Here is a 16,689-nt window from a genome sequence, read left to right on the forward strand (position 1 = left end):
ATTAGGTGGAGGATCCTAGGATGTAGAGTGTTTAAGCGTTGATTGTATGATTCCCTTCTGGACTAGAGTAAGAAATACTAGTTTTTCTCTGATCAATTGGGACTAGGTTTGAGACATTTCCACACCCAAAAGGTGTTTGATGAAATGTCTGACCAACTAGTGCCAGAGACTTACATTCCTAGCATAAGAGATTAGCTGTCTAGGATGTTTTGACGTGAATGAACTTGTTTGTCATGCCATGCTTGATCATGTTTCTCTAGCGAGAGCTAGGTTTGGAAGTGGTTGAGTCTGAGTTGCTTTTGCCAAGAGATTGGATTAGCTAAGTCGTGATGTTCATTGTTTAGGGATAGATTGCTTGTGGCATGTTAAACACTCTGTAGACTAGGATACTCCACTGACGTCAGTTACTCCCATCCTTAGGACTTTTATCTTTCTGATTTTTATTACATTCCCGAGACTGTTTCGTTTCTCACTTATTTAGTTCATGCTTAGACTCGTTTATGTTTTTATTCATTTCCGCTTCTTGTCATGCATTCTCGTTTCTAGTTCTGTAACTCATTTTCGTTTTGCATTTTGACCATTCTAGGATTGTTAGACAAACACTCTTCTTGAATTGGCTTGACTTGTGATTGCTTGATTGCATCTTGATTGTTAGCAACATCCCATCTGGATTGACACCTTAAGTACTACAACACATAAGGTTAATTGAGACCTACTAGGATATACAAAAATCTTAGTATCAGTTGGTGTGGCCACAGTGAGTGGTCCTCTTGTCAGACTGCCAAGGACGCCCCAATAGGAGATGGCTAGCCTGCATAGGAATCACATCGCATAGGACTTGGTCCTTGTATGGTCTGACACTAAATGGGACTGTGACCTGCTCCTTAACATGGAGCATAGCTTTATCATTAAACCATTTCAAGCGATAAGGATGAGGGTGGTTTGTTGTCTCTAGAGACAATTTCTTGACAAGACTAGAACTTGCAACATTGGTGCAAGATCCTCTGTCTATAATCAAGCCACACACTTTACCACTTATAGTGCACCTAGTGTGGAAGATGTTAGCGCGCTGGTTGGTGTTCTCGTCGGCTGCCGTGTTGGTGTTGAGGACGCGTCTGATCATCAAGAGTTCCCCAACCTCTGGCTCAGCTATGGTTACTTCCATTTCGGCTTCGCCTTTAGCTTTCTCCTCGGTCGCCTCATCTTCATATTCGATCTCACCGGCCTCGGTAAGGATCATTGTGCGGGCGTTCGTACATTCGCGCGCGTAGTGTCCTCTCCATTGACACTTGAAGCAGACTATATCGCGGCTCCGGACGTCATTGATATCGCGCCGCGGATCTTGTCGCTCGATGGTGGACGGCTCCCTGGTTTTGAAACGTGAGTCGGCGCTGTTTGCCTTTGGCTTCTCCGGTAATTGGTTTGAAGGAGATCTATTAGGAGTCCAGGTCGAAGCTACTTGAGTGCGAAAACGAGGCGCGGAGGCGCTCTTCTTCTTGATCTGGCTCTCTATCTGCATCGCGAGGTGCAACAACTCCTCAAACACTTGATACGGTTGGCGTTCGACCTTGTGTGCAATACGTTCTTGCAACCCGTCCAGGAATTGAGCCATGAGAGACTCTTCGGAGTCCTCGACTTGTGTGAGTCGCTGGAACCGATCGGTTGCGACGCTGGAACTTCTTTTGTTGTTCTCGGTGATAGGACGGTGGCAGGAAGCGTCGACGCATCTCGACCTTAAGAACTTCCCAATTGGTGATAGGCCGTTCTCGGTTGCAACGCTGCTCGGCCTCGAGGCGATCCCACCAAGTGAGGGCGTGTTCGGTGAACTGAGCCACGGCATATTGAACCTTGCGCAAATCCAGATAGGCATGACACGAATACAAGCGCTCCATGCGGCTCTCCCAGTCGAGGTAAGCTTCGGGGTCGGATTTGCCCGCGAACGTGGGTGCGGTCATCTTGTGGGCTGGTTCGTAATGCCTCGGACCATCGTCATAATGGTTGTCTCGTCGGTGGCGTCATCTAGGCCTCGGTTCATAATCCTCCTCGGACTGGTCGCTCTCTGTTTCGTGTCGTTGTCGCCTCGCGGGTTGAGGATCTTCCCTTGGGGGATTCAACAGATCTATTTGGTTCATGCGCTTGGCCAGTTGGTCTATGCCGTTGCGTAAGGCTGCAAGAGTGACTCCTATTTTGGGTGGAGGAAGCGGATTCACCGGATGTTGCTGTTCGGCCATCGTTCGTACGGACTATGATGTGTCGCGTGTTGCGTTTAAATTTGAACCTCGTAAGACAAATAAATAAATCACAAGACGCATGAGTTTCACTCGTTCTAGAGACCACAAACAGGCTAAATACTTGAGTCGTCAACAAAAGGCATGTTGCTGACAGCTAAGATCGATTCAAACCTATGACTAAAACGAAAACCAAAAGCAAAAGTGCAAAACGAAAAAGATATGCTTTATGACCAATAACGAAAACGCGTAAACAAAACACTCTCCTAGATTAATCGATCTAAAAGTAAACAAGCAAGAACACGGATGAACAGAGTGACAAACAGGATGAACGATAACGATTACTAACACCCTAGACAAACGACCTACAACCTTAAACATGCACCAAATTAAACCAAAAGATCAAACGGAACCTAAGGAACAAAAAGATGCGAACTTTGCTTACCAATAAACTCAAAGATTGAAACTTTAAATGAAATAGATGAGTTATGAAACGAAACAACCTCGTAGGAGCTTTGAAGCTCCGATACCAAGCTGATGTGACCCGGAGACGCGGTTGACCTCTCGGTCAACTCTCGAACGGTGGAACTTTCCTCGGCCAAGGCTCTTGGCTTCGGATCTATGTGAGAAACAAACGAGGGAAACAGAGTTTGAAGCGATTCAAACGAGCTGTTTAGGAATACGGTCTAGAAGCCACGAACTGGTCGATCGGATGGTACAGATGCGGGAACGAGCGAACAGACGGTTGCGATGGAAGCGACGGTGGAGACGTGTTGAAGTGGTAAGGTGGAGAACTCGAAAACTTGTGGAAGAGAACTCGAGGTTGCGAAGGGGGAAATGATGGAAGTGAAGCGAGGGGAATCGAGCGTGGATCGAGTGACGACAGAAGAGGGATGGTTCTTTTCTTGATACGGTCACTAACAAGATCGAACTCGGTTCGAGTCTTGTTAGGGTTCTCTCACTTAGACAATCCTGGATTGAGCTAATGAGAGGATGGAGACAAGTCAAGAATCTCTCTTGAGAAAAGTTTTATTTTCATTCAAGTTGAAGGAGGAACATAAGCTAAGAGAGAGTTTAAATACATTAGGTCAAGTGAGGGATTAGGGACACGCGGACTCTTAATGGTCCGCACAATCATCCTTAGACGTGTTTCCCCCAATCGGACCGAGTCTTTGAGTTCTTCTTGGGATGTTGTTCGAGGGGCGATTGATTGGACGAGGAGTTGTTCCGTGGCTATGACGTCTTTGTTGAACTCCTTGACCGTGTGGTGACTCCTGGGGGTTGATGGTGTTTTGGCCGCATCGTTGGCTTGCGCCTTAGCTTCCTCTAATGCGTCTTGGCCTCGAGTTTTGGTCAGGGTTGGCATCTCTAAGTCATCTTGGGCGTCTTGGTCGGGGCTCCTTAGGTTCATTGTGACTCCGGTGAGTTCCTTTGAAGCTTCGGCCGTGTTCGAAGTTGGCGTTTTGTCTGTGGCTTGTGTTCCCTTGTCCGGCGTCTCGGGGCCACTTCGTGCGTCTTGGTGGTCTTGGATAGGCTCCGTTCCCATGATCCCATCAGCGGCGGTAGAGGATTGACTTTTCTCACCTTCGACATAGGATTCGAGCCATCGGGTCTGAGAGAAGCGTTGGGGACAACATTCCTCTTTCGTCCACCCTTCTTAACCGGCATCATAGAAGATTGAGAGAATCGGCGATTGCGTTGATGAGAGATTGAGAGATGAGAGATTGAGAGAAACGGCGAAGAACGGTGAGAAATCAGAAATGAAATATTAGGGTTTGAGCATTAGGGTTAGGTCGTTTGTTTATGGGCTGGACCGCGTAAATATATTCCCGGGCTTGTTTAGTCCCAAAATGTTTTAAAATTAGTCCTTATTAGTCGCTGATGAGTTGGTATGTGATTTTATTTTAACAAATTGGACTTGTCTTGTAGTCAAAAACCTGGTCCAACACGTAATAAACATGTTTAAACCCAATATTCTGTAGTTAGTCACTTATTAGTTGTGAATCTGTAGCCATATTTAATTTTAGAAAAACATATGATTTAGTTTAGTTTACATATTAATTGAAATCTACTACTTATATATATACACTACATAATATATTGATCACTTAAAAATTACAAAACATTAGTTACATATAAACTTAAAGAATGTGAATATCTAATAGTATATAAAGAATGTAAACATGGATATATATATAAACTTAAAAACATTAGCGACATATAAACATTAGTTACATATAAATCAAATCACATCTGCAATAATAGAAAACAATTAATAAGACATGCTGCACCTAAACATAAGTATAGATATGAGAATGCAAACACATGATTATTGTATTTATAGTTAATATGTGAAGAATACCACAAAAGTAGTCGCCAAATTACCGACTCATAGCCTTAGTCGCTAACTCGTCGCCAAATTAGCTACTTGGATACAATTCAATTAAAATCATCCCATTTAGTCGTATAATGGTCGTTAATCAATGACTACAGTACCGACTACTCTATTTGGTCGGCAAATGACGTCTGAGTTATGACTAAATTTACGCAGTTGTAACTTGGTCACTTATTGGTCGGCAGATAGTTGGGAAATTTAGCAACTACGTATTTAGTCGTCAAGTGTAGTCGTAAATACCCTGTTTTCTTGTAGTGATAAGCTTCAGGATTCTAGCGAAGGAAGCAGCATGTAATGGGTCTCATCAGTGACTTAGCAAACCCATGGAAGGTGGGAAGATTTCTCACCAGTGACGAAGCAAACTGAATAACTGATGGAAGGTGGAAAGGGTTCTCATAACAAACCGGTGGAAGGTGGGAATGGTTTTCGCTAGAAAAACAAGCGCGGATTGGTGCTACATGAGAAAAGTCTCCAACCACTAGAATCAAATTCATCGTGAAAACGTAACGGTCGTAAAAGTTGGAAACTATTAGAAAAATAATAAGTAAAATTATTGTAAAAAAACAGATGGTCACAATATGAAAAAAAGACAGATGGAAACACTCTGATCTACCAAAACTAACATTTTTCTTCAAAAACCAAACGGAGACTTAGTCCTGCTCCCTCCTTCACCATATTGTGAGTTCCATTTTCTCAGCTCGTTCATTGTCGTCGCGTCGTAGGTCACAGATGGGCTCACCTGCAAAATCACATCACCCATACAAATGATAACAATCATATCTTTGTGGTTTATATCAATCACCGATAATGCAAAAGGCAAAAAACGCAAAATCTCTAAGTATATATATCTTTTACTACTAAATTACCTTAGCTTTAGACTGAACGAAGTCAGCCAAACAGAGCGACCGTAGACCAGGAGACTCTTCCGCTCTCGCACCCTAAAGATTCAAACGAGGAAAAGAATCAAGCAAAACAGTTACGAAAGTAACCAGTCTATATTTTAATGCAGATTCTGTAGAACAAAGAGAATAAAGAGAATATTTGTGTGTATTGGTTTCGACGGCATTACATTCGTTTATATACATGACACAATATCTTGGCAAACCCTATACAAGACTTGTCGGCCAAGCTAAATAACAGAAAACATTAACCGAGGCCCATAGGCCCAATACTCCCCCTCAAGTTGGAGGTCGGAGTGTAACGATGCCCAACTTGGACATTAGAAGACTAAACTGTTGAAAACTGAGAGCTTTGGTTAAGATATCGGCCAGCTGATCCTCGGAACGTACATGAGCTGTCGAAATTACCCCATCTTGAATGGCATCACGAACAAAATAACAATCCCGTTCGATGTGCTTTGTGCGTTCGTGGAAAACAGGATTGGCGGCAATGTGTAACACGTCTTTATTGTCACAAAAAACCGCGTTGGAGCTTGTTGAGAAAAACCAAGATCTTTAAGCAACCCGCGCAGCCAAATAACCTACTTCAATGCATCAACCATAGAGCGGTATCCAGCTTCCTCCGAAGACCGTGAAACCGACTTCTGCTTCTGACTTTTCCAAGAGATGGGGCAACCACCGAGGAACATAAAATATGCACTGAGCGACCGACGAGTTAAAGGACATGTTCCCCAGTCCGCATCACAGTATGCCGTGAGAGTCAGCTCCGTATCAGATTGCAATAAGATTCCATGACCAAACGATCCTTTGAGATAACGAACAACCTGTAACGCAGCATCCCAATGTGCTTCGCGTGGAACTTTCATAAACTGGGACAAAATGTGTATAGGATAGGTGAGCTCTGGAAGTTTAACTTTTAAATAAATGAGACGATCAACCAGCCGGCGGTAACGAGCAGGTTCAGGAAGTACGTGACTGGTGTCGAGAGCAAGCTGGTGATTTTGAACCATAGGGATCTTCGATGGGTTGGAGCCTTAAAGCCCACACTCAAACAATATCCAGTAAATACTTCCTTTGAGATAGAAAAATTCCCTCCGTACTGCGAGCAACCTCAATACCAAGGAAATACTTAAGCTTCCCTAGATCCTTCATATGAAAACAACTGCTTAAATAGGCTTTGAACTTGGTCAGAGACGCAAGATGATTGCTGCATATAATGAGATCATCGACATAAACCAGAACATGTAGCTGGACTGCTCCTCTTGTTAACGTAAACAGAGAATAATCCGCGTAGGATTCTTCAAAACCAAACTCCACCAAAGCGTTCGCTAATTTTGCAAACCAGCACCTTGGTGCTTGCTTAAGTCCATACAAGGACTTATGTAAACGACAGACTTTATTAGGATACTTGTGACAAAAAACCATAGGTAACTGCATATAAACTTCTTCCTCAAGGTCCCCATGAAGGAAAGCATTGTGAACATCCATCTGATGTACTTCCCATCCTTTAGAGGAGATAATTTGGAGTAAATCACGAACTGTGGATGTAACGTCCCCGAACTGTACTAGGACCACACAGGCCTTCGGACGGCACCGGGACGCCACTTTGGAAACGTTCACCAACGATCCGGCCGAGTACAAGAACGAATCAAGCCCCTTTGGCCAGTCCATCGGTGAGGTTCCTGACCACACGACACGTCCTTAAGGCTTTGCAACCCTATAGACACGCCGTGTGTTGAGCCGACTCGGACAAAGTCTATATCAGTACGACTCGCTCGATTAAAAGAAAGCCGCATGCATTAATACTTAAAAGAGTTTTACTTTAAACGGTTACACAAAAGATTAAGAAGGCTTAGCGCAAAAATTGGTTCGCCATAAAACATACTTTTATTTTACAATAGACACCAAAATAAAACTACTCCGGAGTCGTATCGTTCACCGACCCCTCTAGTTCCCTCTAGGGTTACCTGCAGCACAACAGTATTATCATAAGTAATCTAAGATTACTTAGTGAGCTTAGGGTTCCTGCAGAGAATTAAACCCCAATCCAAAAACCCCATCAAGAACATCATGCAAGCATATACAATCAACATGCGAACATAAACAATCAACATGCAAGCAAATATAAGCAATATTGCGAGCATAAGATTTTCATGCAAGCGAAATAAACAGTTGACAAGCAAGCGCACAACACAACAAACAATCAGAGATAACATGCGGAAGCTGATAAGCTAAGCAAAATTATTCTACAATCAATCGCAACTACATGCAATAACATACGACATCATGCAAGCATGAACATGAAACATGCAACAATTTAACTTGAAATAAAACAATAGTTTTAACAAGTTATATTTTATTGGGCCCGGTATGCATCCTTTCCCTAAACCCCTCACAAATCACCATGTCGCAACCACTAAGGCATGGGATCAGATCTCACTCAAATCCACACCGTCGTGTAGACAGCCTCGGCCAGGGTAGCGAGCCCAGTAACCTCCGAGCTCTTCGTAACCAACCCTACACACACACGAACATGGGTTGCATGTCGCGGCTGTATGTGGTACGGAATGGGAAAGATGAAAATACCAAGTTATATTACGCATAACCGGAATTTCTCGCGGACTAATACGCATTATAACCTCACCGAAATTTATACTTGAGTTTATATGATTTACGCTCATAAGATTTCAAGTATCTTAACTAGTTACCACCCTTGTCGCTAGATCATTTTCATCTAGTAACCGGTGTAACCTCACCTCGCATGCAACTTAACAAGAAAAACGTAAAAGAATTTCAAGTAAATGCATCTAAATGATTCATGCAAACCGCGCACTAGATGGATGTATTTAACTCTCCATCTAAGCCGGTGAAATATGTGCCTGAACTCACAGTAAACCGTCGATGATCGGTCCCTTTGATGAAGCTCCACTTGCGGCACCATCGGATCTCTCCTTCGGTTGGAATCGAGTTCCTTCTCGATTCAACCTTGGTCAGTAGTCGATAGTCTTAGTCTTGCGTCTTCTTTTCTTTCTTCCCTTCGCTCGCGCAGCACTTTGCTTCTCCTTCTCTTCTTTCTTCCCTTACCCCCTTATGTCTTGTGCGGAAATGAGAGAGTTGAGGGCTTTATTTATAGAGAAGTTGGGCGGTAGCACTCGCCAATGGATGTTGAGCGAGTGTTCACTTAATTGCCACAAGATTTTGTAAGGCAAAGATGCACAAGACTTGTCTCAATGTTGCCCTCTTCTTTCCCTTAAGACTTTTGGCGAAAATTAGTGAGACTTGGCCGATTTTGCTCCACTCCTCCTCTTTGGGATTTATTTGGTGTAGAATTGCATGACTTGGCCACCTTGAACACCACTTCTTCATTGGGATTAAATTAATCCTCCTTTAAACTCCACTAATCACTTGAGATTATTTAATTCTTCCACTAACTCCCACTAACTTCTTCAAGATTAAAATAATCTTCCACTAACTTCCACTAACTTTTCATGATTAAAATAATCATTCCACTAACTCTTCTTCACTTTGAAGATTTTTGGTAGAATCGGTTAGTGTCTCGGTCGATCCTCGTCGACTCTCGGCAATACTCGGTCTGTCTCGGCAGTTCTCGGACAATATGCCTCGGACGATACGCTTCGGTACGTTCCGGATGATACAGGCGACACGTCGCGGTCGACTCGGCCACAAGTTGATCCGTACGAAATTTCTCGGACTTTTCTTTATTATACTTCCTTCTTTTCTTGTTAGCTTCTCTTTCTCACCTTTTGGCCTTGAGTTTTCATTTTGTAATTTACCTCATGGTGAGGGTCATTACATTCTCCCCCCCCCCCTTAATAGAATTCGTCCCGAATTCCATAGGGTTCCGATGGTCCTGCCTCATCTTCTTCGGCAAACAATTGAGGATACTAGGCTCGAATTCTGTCTTCATCTTCCCAAGTGGTGACTTTACGGTTCTGCTTTCCCCAAAATACCTGGATTTGGGGAATGCTCTGGTTCTTTAATTTATGGGTCCTTCTTTGCCCTATTCCAAACGGTCCTTCGGGATAGGTAAGATTTGACTCCAACTCCTCGATGGGCTCTGGCACAAATCATGTTAGGATTTGGTACATGCTTCCGTAGTTGTGAAACATGGAAGACTTTGTGTAGCCGCATCATCTCTGGCATAGCTAACCGATAGGCTACTTCTCCAACTCTTTGCTCGATCGGGTATGGTCCGATAAACCTTACCGCAAACTTTCCCACTTTACCAAAACAATCCTTTCCTTTCTGTGGTGCCACCTTCAAGCACACCATATCACCAACCTTAAACTCCACTTCCCGCCTTTTACGATCTGCATACTTCTTTTCGCGGTCTTGTGCCTTCTTCATACACTCCCGCATAAACTTGATCTTCTCCGTTGTCTCATCAATCAGTTTGTGATTGAAACTTGTCCGCTCTCCAACTTCCGTCCAACATAAAGGCGTTCGACACGGCCTTCCGTACATTGCCTCAAATGGCGACAAGCCAATGCTTGTGTGATAACTATTGTTAAACTCAACCGATGGCAAATTCTTCTCCCAATCCGATGACCATTCCAAAGCACATAGTCGGATCATGTCGTCTATGGTTCGGATAGTCCTTTCCGTCTGTCCGTCTGTCTCTAGGTGGAATGAGGTGCTCATATGAACATCTGTTCCCAACGCCCTGTGCAAATCTTGCCAAAATATTGATGCAAACTTGGGGTCACGATCGGAAACAATATTTGCTGGCACTCCATGAAGCTTCAAAATTTCATCGATATACTTCTCTGCTAAGACTGGCGCTTGGTATGTACTTCTTACTGGAACCAAATGGGCTACCTTGGTTAAACGATCAACCACTACCCATACTGCATCATTGATTCTCCCTTTCCTTATAGGTAGACCAGTAATGAAATCCATCGAGATAGAGTCCCATTTCCACGTTGGTATGGGCAAGTTGCGAAGCAAACCTGCTGGCACTTGATGCTCTACCTTGATTCTTTGAAATGAGTCGCATTGACTCACCCACTTTGCTACTGCCCTCTTTAATCCAGGCCAATGATAGTATCTACGAACGTCCTTGTACATCTTGGTGCTTCTCGGGTGTATACTTAATGCTGAGCTGTGGGCTGCTCTCAATATCTCCTCTCGTAGTCCGTTCCGGTCAGGCACAGTTACTCTCCCATTGAGAAGTAATGTGTTATCATCAGCTAAATGATAACTGCTAGCGTTCGGTCCTTCTGAACTCTTCAATTCTTTGATGATCTTCTTCAGGTTCTCGTGCTGGTGCTGCTCTTCACGAATTCGATGTAACAGGCTCGTTTGAATTACGGCTTGTAAACCCAACGGCTCACTAGACTCTCCTTCCAAGGCTAAAATCCTTACCTTCTTCAATTCATCAGGCAAAAACTCCACGTCCTTCTCGGCGTCAACTTGTGCTTTTCTTCGGTTTAGTGCATCTGCTACTACATTTGCCTTGCCTGGGTGGTACTGGATCTTCAAGTCATAATCGGCTATGAATTCTATCCACCTTCTGTGACGCAATTTAAGATCCGGTTGCGTGAACAAGTATTTAAGACTTTGATGGTTCGTAAATACCTGAACCGCTTCTCCATACAAATATGATCTCCATATCCTCAAAGCAAACACCACGGCTGCCATTTCTAGGTCATGTGTGGGGTAATTCTCCTCATGCTTCATTAGCTGTCTGGAGGCATAGGCAATCACTCTATCCCCTTGCATCAAAACACATCCAACACCAACTCTTGATGCGTCTGTAAATACAGAATATGGTTGGTTTGGCTCAGGTAGGGCTAACACTGGTGCTGTTGTTAGCGCTCCCTTCAGCTTCCTGAAAGCTTCCTCCACGTCTTCACTCCATATAAACGGTACTCCTTTCCCGGTAAGTCGTGTTAAAGGCTTCGCAATAGTTGTGAATCCCTTCACGAACTTCCGATAATAGCCTGCCAGGCCTAAGAAACTTCTAACTTCCGACACTGTGGTTGGCTTTGGCCAATTCTGAATGGCGGCGATCTTGTCTGGGTCGGCGGACACGCCTTGCTCCGAAACTCGGTGCCCCAGAAATCCAATCTCTCTTTGCCAGAACTTGCACTTACTGAACTTAGCGAACAGTCTCATCTCCCTCAACCTCTCCAATACTTTCTTTAAATGCTCCGCGTGCTCCTCTGCACTCCGTGAGTATATAAGGATGTCATCGATGAATATTATCGCGAATCGATCCAAATAGTCATGAAAGACTTCATTCATCAATCGCATGAATGCCGCCGATGCATTGGTAAGTCCAAACGGCATTACTATGAACTCGTACTGGCCATATCTTGTTTGAAACGCCGTCTTCATCACATCTTGTTCCGCAATCGAGATTTGATGGTAGCCAGAGGCTAAATCAATCTTTGAAAACTAACTTGCTCCTCTGAGTTGATCTAACAGCTCATCAATCCTTGGCAATGGATACTTGTCCTTGATGGTTATGTTATTGATTCCTCGGTAATCAATACACAAACGCATGCTTCCATCCTTCTTCTTGACAAAAAGCACTGGGGCTCCCCATGGCGATGAACTTGGTCGTATAAAACCCTTCTCCAACAAGTCCTCTAACTGAGTCTTGAGTTCAGCCAACTCGGCTAGGGTCATGCGATACGGTTCCATAGAAATCAGGGTTGCTCCGGGCTCAAGGTTTATGGTAAAAGGATGGCTCCTTGGTGGAGGCAATCCTTCCAACGGTTTAAACACGTCCTCAAAATCCTTGACTATGGTAATATCCTCAACTTCCATACCTTCCTTGTCATCTCCTCCCATGGTGGAAAGAGTGACTAGATAAACCTCCTCTTCTTCAACTGATCTTCCAATCCTTGCTGCCGATGCGAAGTATGCCGTTTTACTCGGGCTGATTCCGTTGAAAACTAGAGGTGTCCTTCCTCCATTTTCAAATATAACTCTGCTCCTACTGCAGTCTATATGGGCTTGGTGTTCCGATAACCAATCCATACCCAAAATAACATCAAATCTATCCAACGGCATCACTAGAGGATTTACCGAAAGATTCATATCTTGCAAGACTATCGACACTTCCTTGATCCATCTTCTTGTCTTCAAAGGCAGTTGATTACCAGCAGTGTAGACATTGATGTTCACTTCCTCCTCCTCACACAACTCTCCGAACTTGTCAGCCACTTCGGGAGTCACAAAACTATTGGACGCTCCCGAATCGAACAGTACATGTGTGGGGTTACCACCAACAAGTAATGTTCCTAAACGCAAAGCAAATATAACAAAATGCAATGCTAAAACCAATCACACAAACACACAAACACGCAAACAATCACAAAAGAGTTAGAACCCAATAAAACCTGTTATAGGGCCCTTCGCGGCCTGCTGAGGTTTAGGTGGCTCTACTCCTAAAGCAAAAACATTTGCTGGGGTTGCTTGCTTCTTCGCTGGGGGTTCCTTCACTTGGTTCGTTGTCTAAGCACGGTTCAAAGTTTGGGCGTTCGGTTTGGCCGGCCTTGATGGACATGAGTTCGCATAGTGTCCTAACTCGCCACAGTAGAGACATGTGACGGTCGACAGATTGTTACTCTTTGTTTCCTCAATGGTTGGGCAAGCTCAAGCGAAATGCCCTACTTGACCACACACATAACATCCTCGCGGATCCATGTTGCTCACATTACGACCTCCTTGGTTGACATTCATTTTAACTTTTCCGCGGCCTGCGCCCCAATTCCGTCCTGCCACTTGGTTCACTTTCCAAGTGTTCACAACCTTAGTCTGCTGGACTGGTTCCTTCTTTTTCTCCTTAGCCGAAATCTCCTTCTCTGTCTCAATAGCTTCCTCAACACTTACCGCTCTCTCCTCTACCTCCGCGACACTCCGGTAAGTCACAGCGTGTAACCTTCCTTTTATGTCTGGCCTGAGTCCGTTAAAGAATCTCCGGGCCATAGCTAACTCATTGTCGTTTCCTTGGTACAAATACCTCCGAAGTCTTGTTAAAAACTCTTCCATACGCCCTAACAGTCATCTCACCTTGTTCCAGTTGCAGGAACTGATTCTCTAGTTGATCACGTGACTCTGGTGGAAAGTATTTTAACTCAAACTCCTTTTTAAAGATTTCCCACATTATAGTCTGAAATCGGTAGCGAGGAACTACGATATCCCACCATGCACGAGCATCTTCCTCCAAAAAGTTAACCGCGACCGGTCTCCTATACTCCTCTGGACACCTTGTCATTTCAAAATTATTCTCCAATTCCTTTATCCATGCGTCTGCTAACACAATGTTCGGGTCTCCCTTGAACTTGCAAAATCCTAAGTTCCTCAACAACATTACTAGTTTTAGAAATTGGTCGGATGGGTCTTCTGCTAAACGGTTTGCTTGGCTCTGCTGCTGTTGCTGGATCATGTGACTCAAGAGATCTTGAATCATCTTAAGTGTCTGCTGGGTCTCTGGTACATTCGGCTCACTTGGTCCTTCTCCATGCGCTTGGTTTCCCCTTAGCATGTTCTGATTTGGATAGGTAGTGAACGGTGCAAACCCTGGCGGGTACATATCCTCCGGTGTACTAAATCGAGTTGAACTCGATGGTGTGTACCTTGACGTCGCGCCAGGTACATCCCATTCAGGCATATACATATTCGGTTCGAATATGCCTGGAAACGACTCCTCTCCTTGCGCATCTCCAAAATGCGAACCCCATTCCTCCGGACCAAACTGTTGACTTGAACCCCTCCCTGTGTCCGGCGAACGATACGTTGACCTAGTCCTCTCAGATCCTTGATGAGACATCTGCATTCACGGTCAACAAAAGGGTTTACTTAATCCCATCTAACCCTAAGTGATGAACGATCCGGATTATCCTAGGTGTCTACTGCGACCGTTTGACAGCAAAGCAAACTGCGGTCTCTACTTCTATCACACCAAACGAAACAGAGTTCTCCCCATGGTGATCATCGGACAGCGGACCAGCAGTGATGGAGTCTCTTCGAGCAACAAAACCAACGGCATCATGCGAGTGCTCCCGCGTCTTAACAGAGGAGAGCCTTTGTTCCTCACGAATCACACGTGAGTAAGCCTGCTCCAAATCTGAAGAAGGGTCGGCATCGACAATGGAGGTGATCACGTTTGCAAATCTGGATTCATCAAGACCCATAAAAAACTGGTTCACCTTTTCTTCTTCACGCTCCTTGGCCACCGTTTCATAAACTCCACAAGTACAACCACCGCAAGAACAAACAGGAAGTGTTTTGTATGTGTACAACTCATCCCATAAACCAGCAATTTTCCCGTAATAATCAATCACAGGCTGACCATCTTGGCGACACAAAGCAATTTGAGAACGAAGGTGGTTAACACGAACCTTATTCCCGATGGAAAACCTTTTTCTCAAATTTTCCCAAAGCTCATGTGCATTAGTGAGAAAAGAAACAGTTGAGCGTACACGCGGCGCAATCGATGTCCGCAACCACCCAATGACCATGGAGTTCACCGAAGTTCATGACTCCAAGTCAGAGCTACCAGCCCCTGGTCTCTTCAACATACCATCGATAAAACCCATCTTCTTCTTAGCCCGAAGTGCGTTGATCATCTCAGCAGCCCACTCATTATAATTGTCTCCAGTAAAGGTAACTGCAGTGATCATCAATCATGGATTGTCATTAGAAGAACTGGTATATGCCGTCATCACCGTGTTATCTCCACCAGCGGAGCTGACAGCGAGAACACCGGATGAAGTAGATAATTGTGTGCCTGCTGTCGCCGTAGCACACAATAACCAAAACAGAGTAATCGAAAACAAACAATCCAACCGAATCAAAGAGATCTCGTCAAGAGATTCGAAACAAGAAACAAGGAAACAAGAAATCTTGAAAAGAGATTCAAAACAAGAAGCTCAGATCAACTGATCTAAAGAATAGGTTTCAGGATTTTGTGCTCTGATACCATGTAGAACAAAGAGAATAAAGAGAATAATTGTGTGTATTGATTTCGACAGCATTACATTCATTTATATACATGACACAATATATTGGCAAACCCATACAAGACTTGTCGGCCAAGCTAAATAACAGAAGACATTAACCGAGGCCCATAGGCCCAATAGATACTAGACCTTTTGTTCTTTTTGTAACAGTTCTTGTACGCAGCAGCAATGCATAGATTCTGCAATAATACCCACAAAAAGAAATGAATAAGAATAAAGAAAGAACTTACAAGTGCCGTCACAAGCTGGGAATAAATAAAAACGGATACCAACCTTAAGATCACTACCAGAATAACCTTCAGTTTCCTTTGCAAGTTTGTCGAACTGGAAACCAGATTCAAGATTTTCTGGAGTTAGAAATATTTTCAGTATCTTTGACCGGTTCTCGGCATCTGGTAAGTCAACATATATCCTAGAATCCACAGGGAATAAAAAGCTTTCAATTAGACGAGGATTCACAGATTACCATTAGGAGAAAATATTAATTACAATCTTCACAAATGGAAATGGAAGTCAAATCAGATGTTACCGTCTTGGTAGACGACGAATAACAGCATCATCAAGATCAAAGGGACGGTTGGTGGCACCGAGAATGAGGATCCTTTGGCTGTCTTTTGACCTGAGCCCGTCCCAAGCTGCCATGAACTCATTTCTCATTCTTCTGGTAGCTTCGTGCTCGGACGAGCCCGTAATAACAAAATTGGATAATTAACATCTATAAATATATGCGCATCAATGCTTAACATTGCACTGTGTCTCAAAACCCCCAATAAAAATAAAAAAAAAAACAGTTCTTCGATCATATGTCTCTTGCCTTGTACTAACTACGATGATCGCTCTCTTTCTTCAAATCATAATATTATGTTTTATCTTTACCACCACAGCCTCATCACCTCACGGCTTCACCATCGACTTGATCCAGCGTCGCTCCAATGCATCTTCTTCTCGAGTCAGCTCTGATACTCAGCTCGGATCACCTTACGCTAACACCGTCTTTGATGAATTCGAGTATCTAATGAAACTACAGATAGGTACTCCTCCTTTCGAGATCGAAGCTGTCTTAGACACAGGAAGCGAACTCGTATGGACACAATGTTTGCCTTGTACTAACTGTTACGACCAATACGCTCCCATATTCGACCCTTCGAAATCCTCAACCTTCAAAGAGAAAA

The 16,689-nt window shown here is 43.9% G+C and overlaps 1 pseudogene; it reads left to right on the forward strand.

Moving 5' to 3' along the window:
* Window positions 16,253-16,689, forward strand: part of LOC104759037 — a 2,796-nt pseudogene continuing 2,359 nt past the window's right edge.

Source organism: Camelina sativa, chromosome 17, assembly GCF_000633955.1.
Source record: "Camelina sativa cultivar DH55 chromosome 17, Cs, whole genome shotgun sequence".
Lineage (NCBI taxonomy): Eukaryota > Viridiplantae > Streptophyta > Magnoliopsida > Brassicales > Brassicaceae > Camelina > Camelina sativa.